This window comes from Octopus bimaculoides, chromosome 2 (assembly GCF_001194135.2).
Source record: "Octopus bimaculoides isolate UCB-OBI-ISO-001 chromosome 2, ASM119413v2, whole genome shotgun sequence".
Lineage (NCBI taxonomy): Eukaryota > Metazoa > Mollusca > Cephalopoda > Octopoda > Octopodidae > Octopus > Octopus bimaculoides.
The window spans coordinates 96,297,448-96,306,271 of NC_068982.1; the positions used below are offsets into that span (position 1 = coordinate 96,297,448).

At 35.9% G+C, this 8,824-nt stretch overlaps 1 protein-coding gene across 2 annotated transcripts in view; it reads left to right on the plus strand.

The window, feature by feature from the left end:
• The first annotated feature begins 4,756 nt into the window (after positions 1-4,756).
• Positions 4,757-8,824, plus strand: part of LOC106869103 (mitogen-activated protein kinase kinase kinase 2) — a 273,451-nt gene continuing 269,383 nt past the window's right edge. For both annotated transcript variants that reach the window (XM_052978489.1, XM_052978488.1), the window contains exon 1: positions 4,757-5,403. The gene's annotated coding sequence lies outside the window, so the exon portion shown is untranslated. The remainder of the gene's footprint in view (positions 5,404-8,824) is intronic.

Sequence of the window (8,824 nt, forward strand, 5' to 3'; positions counted from 1 at the left end):
AAAGAAGAAAGAACAGACACCACAAAATTTACAAGACCCCTCCCTTAGTGAAAAAGGTTATGTCTACATGGAGGAGAGAGTGTTGTCACTCAGCAATGTGGAAAACGGTAAACGAACGACTAGATCAAAAACTAAAGAGGACTCAGGACTCAGAGGTGGCGAGTGGTGTTACTCAGTGTGGGATGAGTAACACACTTTTCATATTCTCATTTCTCAGTTATCATTCATGTATCATTATTTAATATTTTGATTTTAATGTTTTTCATGTTCATTTTCATGTGTCATTCATAGCATTATATTTTTATTTTAATTGTTATATGTCCCCACATGTGTTGTTGGGTCCTCCTCTATGTAATGCCTTTATGGCAATTTAAAAGAAATAAAGTAGCTTGCTTACCAACTGCATGGTTCCGGGTTCAGTCCCACTGTGTGGCACCTTGGGCAAGTGTCTTCTACTCTAGCCTCAAGCCGACCAAAGCCTTGTGAGTGGATTCGGTAGACGGAACCTGAAAGAGACCCATCATTTGTGTGTCTGTGTTTGTCACCCCACCATCACTTGCCAACCGATGTTGGTGTGTTTACGTCTCCATAACATAGTGGTTCGACAAAAGAGAATGATAGAAGAAATACTAGGCTACAATGAATGAGTTCTGGGGTCGATTTGTTCAACGAAAGGCAGTGCTCCAGCATGGCCACTGTCAAATGACTGAAACAAATAAAAGAATATGTATGTATGTGTGTATGTATATTTATGCATTGGTTTAAATGGACAGGAGAAAAAGTACTCAACTTGTCATTTCAAGTGTCTCTTCCATGACCCTGGATATCTGAGCAAGTCAGCATGTTCTAAGCACTCATGAAACTTTAAGTGATGTGGTGTTGAGCCAAAGTGTTATTATGTGTGTGTGTATATATCTTCCCGAGTGTTAAACTAATACACCTGTTTGTTTACACACCTGTCTTTGTTTTTTGTTAATTCCAACTATATATATATATAAAGTTAGAATTTAACTAGCACTTGGGTATGAAAAATTGGGTACACTACCAGCAGTATATTTGATAGGTACTTAGTTGGTTTCTCAACCTCTAACTCACACAGAAATACACACACACACGCGCGTACACACACACACACATACAAACACACACACATGTACATATATATAGGTGAAGGCTGTGTGGTAAAAAGCTGTTTCTTAACCAGATGGCTCTGGGCTCAGTGCCATTGCATGGCACTTTGGGCAAGTGCCTTCTACTGTAGCCTCAGACCAACTAAAACCTTATGGGTCAATTTGGTAGATGAAAACTGAAAGAAGCCTGTCGTATTGTATGTGTGTGTGTGTTTGTTCTCAATTAACTGCAGAACATATTTCATCTGTTTATATGAAATAGCTAAAAGCTACTGTTTGTCATTAAGGGATATAAATCAATGCATTGATTTACACTGTTACACAAACACACATGCACACACACACACACACACACACACACACACACACACACACACACAAACAAACATATTTATGCCCTCTCTCGTGCTGGTGCAACAATAAAATGTACCCAGTATTCTACGTATAGTGATTGGTGTCTGGTAGGGCATCTAACCAATGACATTGGAACATGTGAGCAAGACATGGTTTTCTGACCTGTCTTAGAGAGCATGCACTGCAAATAAGGACTGACCCAGACTGAGATAACCTAACCAATTTACCAGGCTGAGTCAAAAGTTTTATTGTATTTCAAGCTTTAATGAATAGTTCAAATTACATATGAAAAGCATTTATTCATCAAAATATATCCCATCAGGTTTTATTGTCTGTTGTCATCGTGTGAGGTTTATTTGGCTAGTTCAGAGGCAAAAAACTCTCTGCACCCATTTTCAACCTCATCAACACTGCCAAACTTGAAGGAAATGGTCCATATCTCAGAAAAGGTATTCTCGATGGTGCAAGATCTGGACTGTAGTCAGGGTGAGGCAGTACTTCCAACCCCTCAAGTTTGCATTTGGTCACATTACCAGTATATCCTGGGGTATTGTCATACTTGTAGGAGTGTGCATCTTCAGTTGACCATTTGCCATGTAGTGAGCTTTCGAAGCATCATATACTTGCTGTAGTGGCTGAACATAAAGTTTAGTGTTCATATCATGACTATCTGGGACAAGCGCAAGGTGCAACAACTGTTCAAAATTCCACCCTACACATAATATGAACTTCTGTTCAAACCAATCTTGTTTAACAACAGGTTCTGAAGCCTGGCTGGAATGAAGCCATTCGTTTCTCTTATTAGGATTATGAAAATAGGGCTATTTTCCATCCCCAGTTAAAATTCAGTGCTCAAAACAGGCATCTTGAGGATTTGCTGGTAGTTGTTTGCAAATGTTCACACATCACTGAGCCTGGTCATTGGTCAGTTTACAAGGAACTTCTAGACAGCATCTTTTCACAAGCTCAAGCTTATTGAGATGTTGGTTGATGTTGCTTTATCAAGGGCCAAATTCTGCCATCAATGTATGAGTGCCTATTGTTCAACCATTTCAAGCATAGTCTCATTTTCCACAACAGACGGTCTCCCTGACCTTGGCATGTCTTTGAGACTGGTATCACCTTCCTTGAAATGTCTGAACCAGTCTTGTATCACACATTCATTGACAGTTCCCAGGCCTTCCACATCATTAATTTCTTTTGCTTCCATAGATAGACTAAAATATCTCTAATTGCAATTTATTCACAACTCATTATTATCAAAGCTGTAAAATAAAGAATAAACAATTAATGTTTATGTTACTGGCTTAAAAGCTGCAACCCATGCAAACTTTTACACTAACTCCTGCAGAGGGCTAATTGGGTCTGCTGCCCAAAACTAAAGAGAGCTAAATAGCATGACTATAATATGTCTATAATGACTATATGCCCCAGTGGTGTTTAATCAGAGGTTAAGGACGGATGAGAATTAATTCTGTAATGCAATCATTCTGTTGTCAAGTTAAATTCCTATTGTTGGCCAATTTGTCCCAGAGTTCTTATCTCAATGTAAAATTAATTAAGCGAATGTCATTTATCTCCCCCATGATCTCTGATGTTATCTGACAAACGCCAACCAAGATGGCGTGAATCAGCCAAGCTTTACCTGCTGGAAATAGCAACCGAAATACTTTTAAATCAGATCCCAATGCTGAATGTTCAAGAACCAAATGAAGGGTAGATTTTCAATCCCAGGATCATCCCGATTCAAAAAAAATATAATATGTTTATGTAGAGCAAATGTAGACTGATAAAGATGGACTGACAGAATTTCACTTTTATTAATATAGATATATGAAAATAAAAAATAAACAATTCAACAACAATTGGACAACATGTTGAATCAAATTAATGATATAACATGGAAATACAGGTTGCCAAAATTCATCAGTGAAAATCTGAAAAAATGTTTGTCTCAAACTGGTATACTAGCATGAAAACTGGACATAGAATGTTGATGATGATGTTGATGATGATGATGATGATGGTGATGTTGATAATGATGATGATGATGATGTTGATGATAGTGATGATGATTATGATGATGATGATGACTATTTGTCATCTGCTGTATTTTTTCATGCTAGTATGGGTTGGATGAGGGGATGTATGTGAGATAGGCCTTTGAAAGTGCAAAGCAATTAGTCATAATGTCATCAAAGAATGACGTAAACATCATATCCCTGTTTCTCTCAAGTGAAGCCATGACATATCGACATTCACACACATTTAACTGTACACACACACACACACACGCACACCTATACCAGCGTGGAAGCTGGATATTAAAATATTGATGAAGATGATGACACATGCTTTAGGATTCCTATAGTCTCCATTTATAAAATTCACTTCAACTATAGCGTGTGTCTATAGTAGAAGACGCTTGTGCAAGTTGCTATGCAGTGGCGGATGGGGTGAACCCAAAAGCACGTGGTTGTGAAGTAGACTTCTTAACCACACAACCATATTTCCGCCGATCAATTGCGTAGCTAGAGTGTGTTCCGCTCGGAGCAGCCCTTAAGTTTCCAGCCTCCCACACGCCGGGTCACCAGAACCTATACTGTCTTATATTGTAGACCCAAAGGTGTCGCTCCCGTTAAAGTGTCGCCCGAGACGGACCGCCGTCTTCCTTAGCTATTCTACCGGTGCCTATATATTATAGCACGGGCTTCTACACTGTTTCCGTCCACCAAATTTTACTCGCAACTTATTGGTTAACCTGGGGCCACAGTCAAAAGCTCTTGATCAGTATACCATGCATTGAAATCAAACTCAGTACAACATGGTTGCAATGCAAACTTCTAAACCATACAGCTATGATTGCACATATTATCGAACTACATTACAGATAAAATAGATACAAAGATCGTCTAGAATAATTCCGTCCCACTTCTCGTCTGATATTTCCAAAAATAAATGCCTGAATAGTTTGAACGAGTTCTAGCTGTCACTTAGTACTATGATATATGTAATTCTGGCAAGGAAGAAGTGGATTAAATATAGAGAATTTAGTTGACAGATGCTAAAGAACTTGTTATCAGAAACTGGAGTATAAATATAGCCTTGTTTTTATTTGTCATTACTATCATCCTAAATTATGCGTGTGCATACATACATGCATATGTATATATATATACATACATACATACACACACACACACACATACTGATAGAGAGAGAGAATCAAGAAGTGGTGAATTTGTGCGGGAAGAAAAAAAATGAGACACTGGAGATAATGTTAGACAACAGAGAAGTGAGAGAAAGTAGAGTCAGAGAGAGAGAGAGAGAGAAAAGTAGATGTAAACAGAGAGGGAAACATACGGAAAGTAAATGAGAGAGAGAGGAGAAAAGAAAGAGTAGGGAAAGAAAATTAAAAGTTTAGAAAATTGATAATGTACACATTCAGAGGAAAAAGTTAGTGAAAGAAAGAATAAAATCCAGACAGAAAGTATAATTTAGATACATATATAGACAGATAGTCACACATATTCACATAAGATCTTGTATAATTTAGACATATATAGACAGTCACACATATATAGTATAAATGTATGTATATAGAGAGAGAGAAAAAAGAGAAATAAAAAAAGTGACAGGCAGACAGAGAGTGATATAGAGAGGCAGATAGATAGAAAGCAACAGAGAAAGTGGATTGATCTATGCAGACATAATATGCGTAGAGAATGACAGAAAAGAAAACTAATAGTGAAACATTTATTTAGATAGATAGATAGAGAAAGAAAGAAAGAGAGCAGTTCCTTGTTAGCTGAAAACCATGCTTCTCTCGTTGTGACTGGCCTAATTGCACCAACTAAGCAATAGTGTTACGGTGACGTCACTATCATGGCAGCAACACCACTCTGGCTCGGAAGTGAAGGTAAGGCTTTCACCAAAGTTTTTCTCCTTTTTATATTTACAAAAAACTTTTATACGAAAGAGCCGGTGGAGATAGAATGCTACGTAACTTTTTTGCAGTCTCTTATGAATAGTTTCACTTTCTTTAAAGTAGGAAAATAGCGTTAGAAATCGATGTTGTCAAAAAGCAAAAAAAAAAGAAAAATTCCTGTTGTTATTCTCAGGAATGTAAAGTTTTAAGTTATCACACGCATATATCATGGACTCATAACAAACACGTAGTCTTAGACACATTGTCACTAACATGCACTCGCCTTTATTAATAACTTTCATCTGAATCTTGTAATATGTCATTTGTTCTCTTCCGCCCTAATCAAAGTTAGAATAGTTTCCCTTATAAAATTGCACTGGAATGATGTAACAGAACTCCAACACAACCATCTAAAGATGCGTTGTGTGTTTGAAGTGTCTCGTTAACTAATTCTCTTTATAATCATTTTAACAGGTTGTTAATTAAAGATCCGCTTTAGAATTTATATGAGACGGTAAAGTGGGAAAATCGTTTGATTTTTATTAATATTATTTTTTTGTTAGAAAAGGAAATATCAGTAAATATGTCTATTAAGTTTGTCGATGGGGCATAGTAAAGAAAGAAAAACTAGCTAAGATTAATTTGTATTGGCATGCTAAAATAAAATTTAGGGGATTAATTTCTAGACACTGAATCTCAGAAATTATGATTATTATTTCACATTAGTGTTACACACTTAGTAGGAAGCGTGAATGTCATAATTTGTCATTTACACGCTTCCCGAAAAGCTTCATAAACTTTTACGCTAAGTTTGAAAACATTTCGATACACCTATTAGATTTATAACAAATGAGCAATTTTGCGATTGATGTAAAGAAAAAAACATAAAATCTTCTCAGCGTTTTCTTTTTCGCCTCAAGGGCAGCATAAAACATAGTAATATTGTTAAAGATTGTAATTATTTGCAAGTTATTTTTCTGTTGCCATAAAAGCTCAAGACAGATTAATAAACTTTTTACAAATGAAAATTAACTAAAATAAAAAGGAAAAATAGTTAAAACGATATGTTAAATATTTTTGCTACATAATTTAAGTGAGTGAAAATGTGTATATATTAATATATAATAAACTAGGTTGATATTTATAAATTTTATTATACGTCATTACATATTCATTATAATCTATTTATGAGGATAGTCAATTCAGAAAGATAATTGATAGTTTTAATGATTACTTTATTAACGTAAGAGTATTATATTATTAATATCCCACAAGTCGAAATGATGAAATTTGTTACAATCATCATCATTATTATTTAGTTGTAATACGACCGCGTGTTTGAAGATCTCTGTTAGAAGTTAATTTTACTCAATAATTGACAGGTCTAAATATTGATGAAGAAACTTATACAACTTCACGCAATACACACTATATTCATTTGCGCTTTATAAATGAATTCATAGATCCACACGACCATTTGAAACAGATGCTTCAATATTTGTGATAATTTCACATTAATATCAGTATTTTACAAATAATTTTACTTTCTGAATTCAAATTCCGCCGAGGTCGACTTTGCCTTTCATCCTTTCGGGGTCGATACAATAAGTACCACTTTAGCAATGGGGTCGATGTAATCGACTTGCCTTTTCCTCCGAAATTGTTGGTCTTGTACCAAAATTTGAAACCAATATTTTACAAAATATTTATAGTGAAGATGATAGGAATTACGTGACACTTATGTCTTTCGCGATGACTTTAGTTAATTTACTCTAAGCAGGATTCGCAATAATTTGTGGATTCGATCCACTGAGACTAAACTAACTCTTATTGCATTCTTAGAATATAAAGTTCTTCCATACGTACAAAACTGAAAATTTGTCGTGGAACATGGAACGATACACTCGAGGGGTTGTTTAATATATTGTTATTTATTGAAAAATGAATTTACATAATACAAGTGTTGAGCGTCGTAGAACAAGAAGTATGCGACCGGCAAACATTGTAATTTCAGTCCGCTGGTGAATACACTGCTAATGCTCTCAGGATCGGTACGAACATCTCTCTTTCACTTAAAAGGCAGAAGCTTTGGGCCTAGTCAAAAGGAAATTAGTATTACGAATCAACAACGCGATTACTTCGCAGATGCTCAACAATTAGCATATAATATCACCCTTCGACATTCTTGAGTTCAACTTTAGGATAACTTCAATTGCATTCTTTCGGTGTTGATTTTTTTCTTTACTCGATAACATCCCAAGCAATGTCTGTAGGCCACTTCTAGAAAAAAAGGGTTAAGAGAAAAGTGAGAGTGGTTTTAATGCCCTTGATAAAATCAAATTATAGTACATTCGATAAATTCAGACGACTACACCCCAGCTGTATGTATGTATATGTAGCATGGCCGCAGTCAAATGACTAAAGCAAAAGAATATATATGAATATATATGCAACAAGTAAAAGAATATATATTCGAGCGAGTTCGAAAATATATATATATATATATATATATATAAAGAGAGAGAGAGAGAGAGAGATAAAGTTGTCCTCGTGCTTCTGTAAGAAACAAAAATATAGTCTTACAAACTATTGTATGTAAAGTACATGAATTGGCTAACAGGTGAACTTAGATGAAAAGACTGTACCTAAGTTCTACATGCATCGAAATGCGGAAAATTTCGGGTTGAAAATACATTGGTGTATCCATGTAAATGTAATTCACTCTTTTCCAATAAGAACATGTATAAACTACATTTAAATAATCTTTTTGATTCCTCTACACCACCCGCACCATCCCTGCCTCTACCCGTGTGCATTACTAAATACACACACACACACACTCAGCTTCATACTCCCGCCTTCAGAAATCTGGGTAAACAATTGCATAAACCAACAAACTTGGACTTAGGATACAAGAGGAATTAAAAAATAAAAGCGCATGCTCTGCATTATTTAGTCTCGACCATCTACGTATCGAGTTCAAATCCTATCGAAGTTGATTTAATCGCTTGGATACACATTCGGTCAAATTTGTGGTAGAATCATTAACACACCGGTCAAAATTCTTAGCGGCATTTTGCCCGTCTTTACGTTCTGAATTTAAATTCCGCCGAGGTCAACTTGATTTTTCATCATTTCGGGGTCAGTAAAATGAGAAACCAGTTGAGCACTGAGATCAGTGTTATCGACTAATCCTCTGCCCTCAAATTTCAGGCCTTCCGAAAATAGCAAAAAGGATTGCTAGTGTCACTTAGATTGTACTCTAATGTTTATACTTATTTGATTCTTGCAGTAAAACAAAGAAACCCTTATTAATATTATGTTTGAGGCGGCGAGCTGGCACAGTTGTTAGCACGCTGGACGTTCAAATTCTGCCGAGGTCGACTTTGCCTTTCATCCTTTCGGTGTCAAT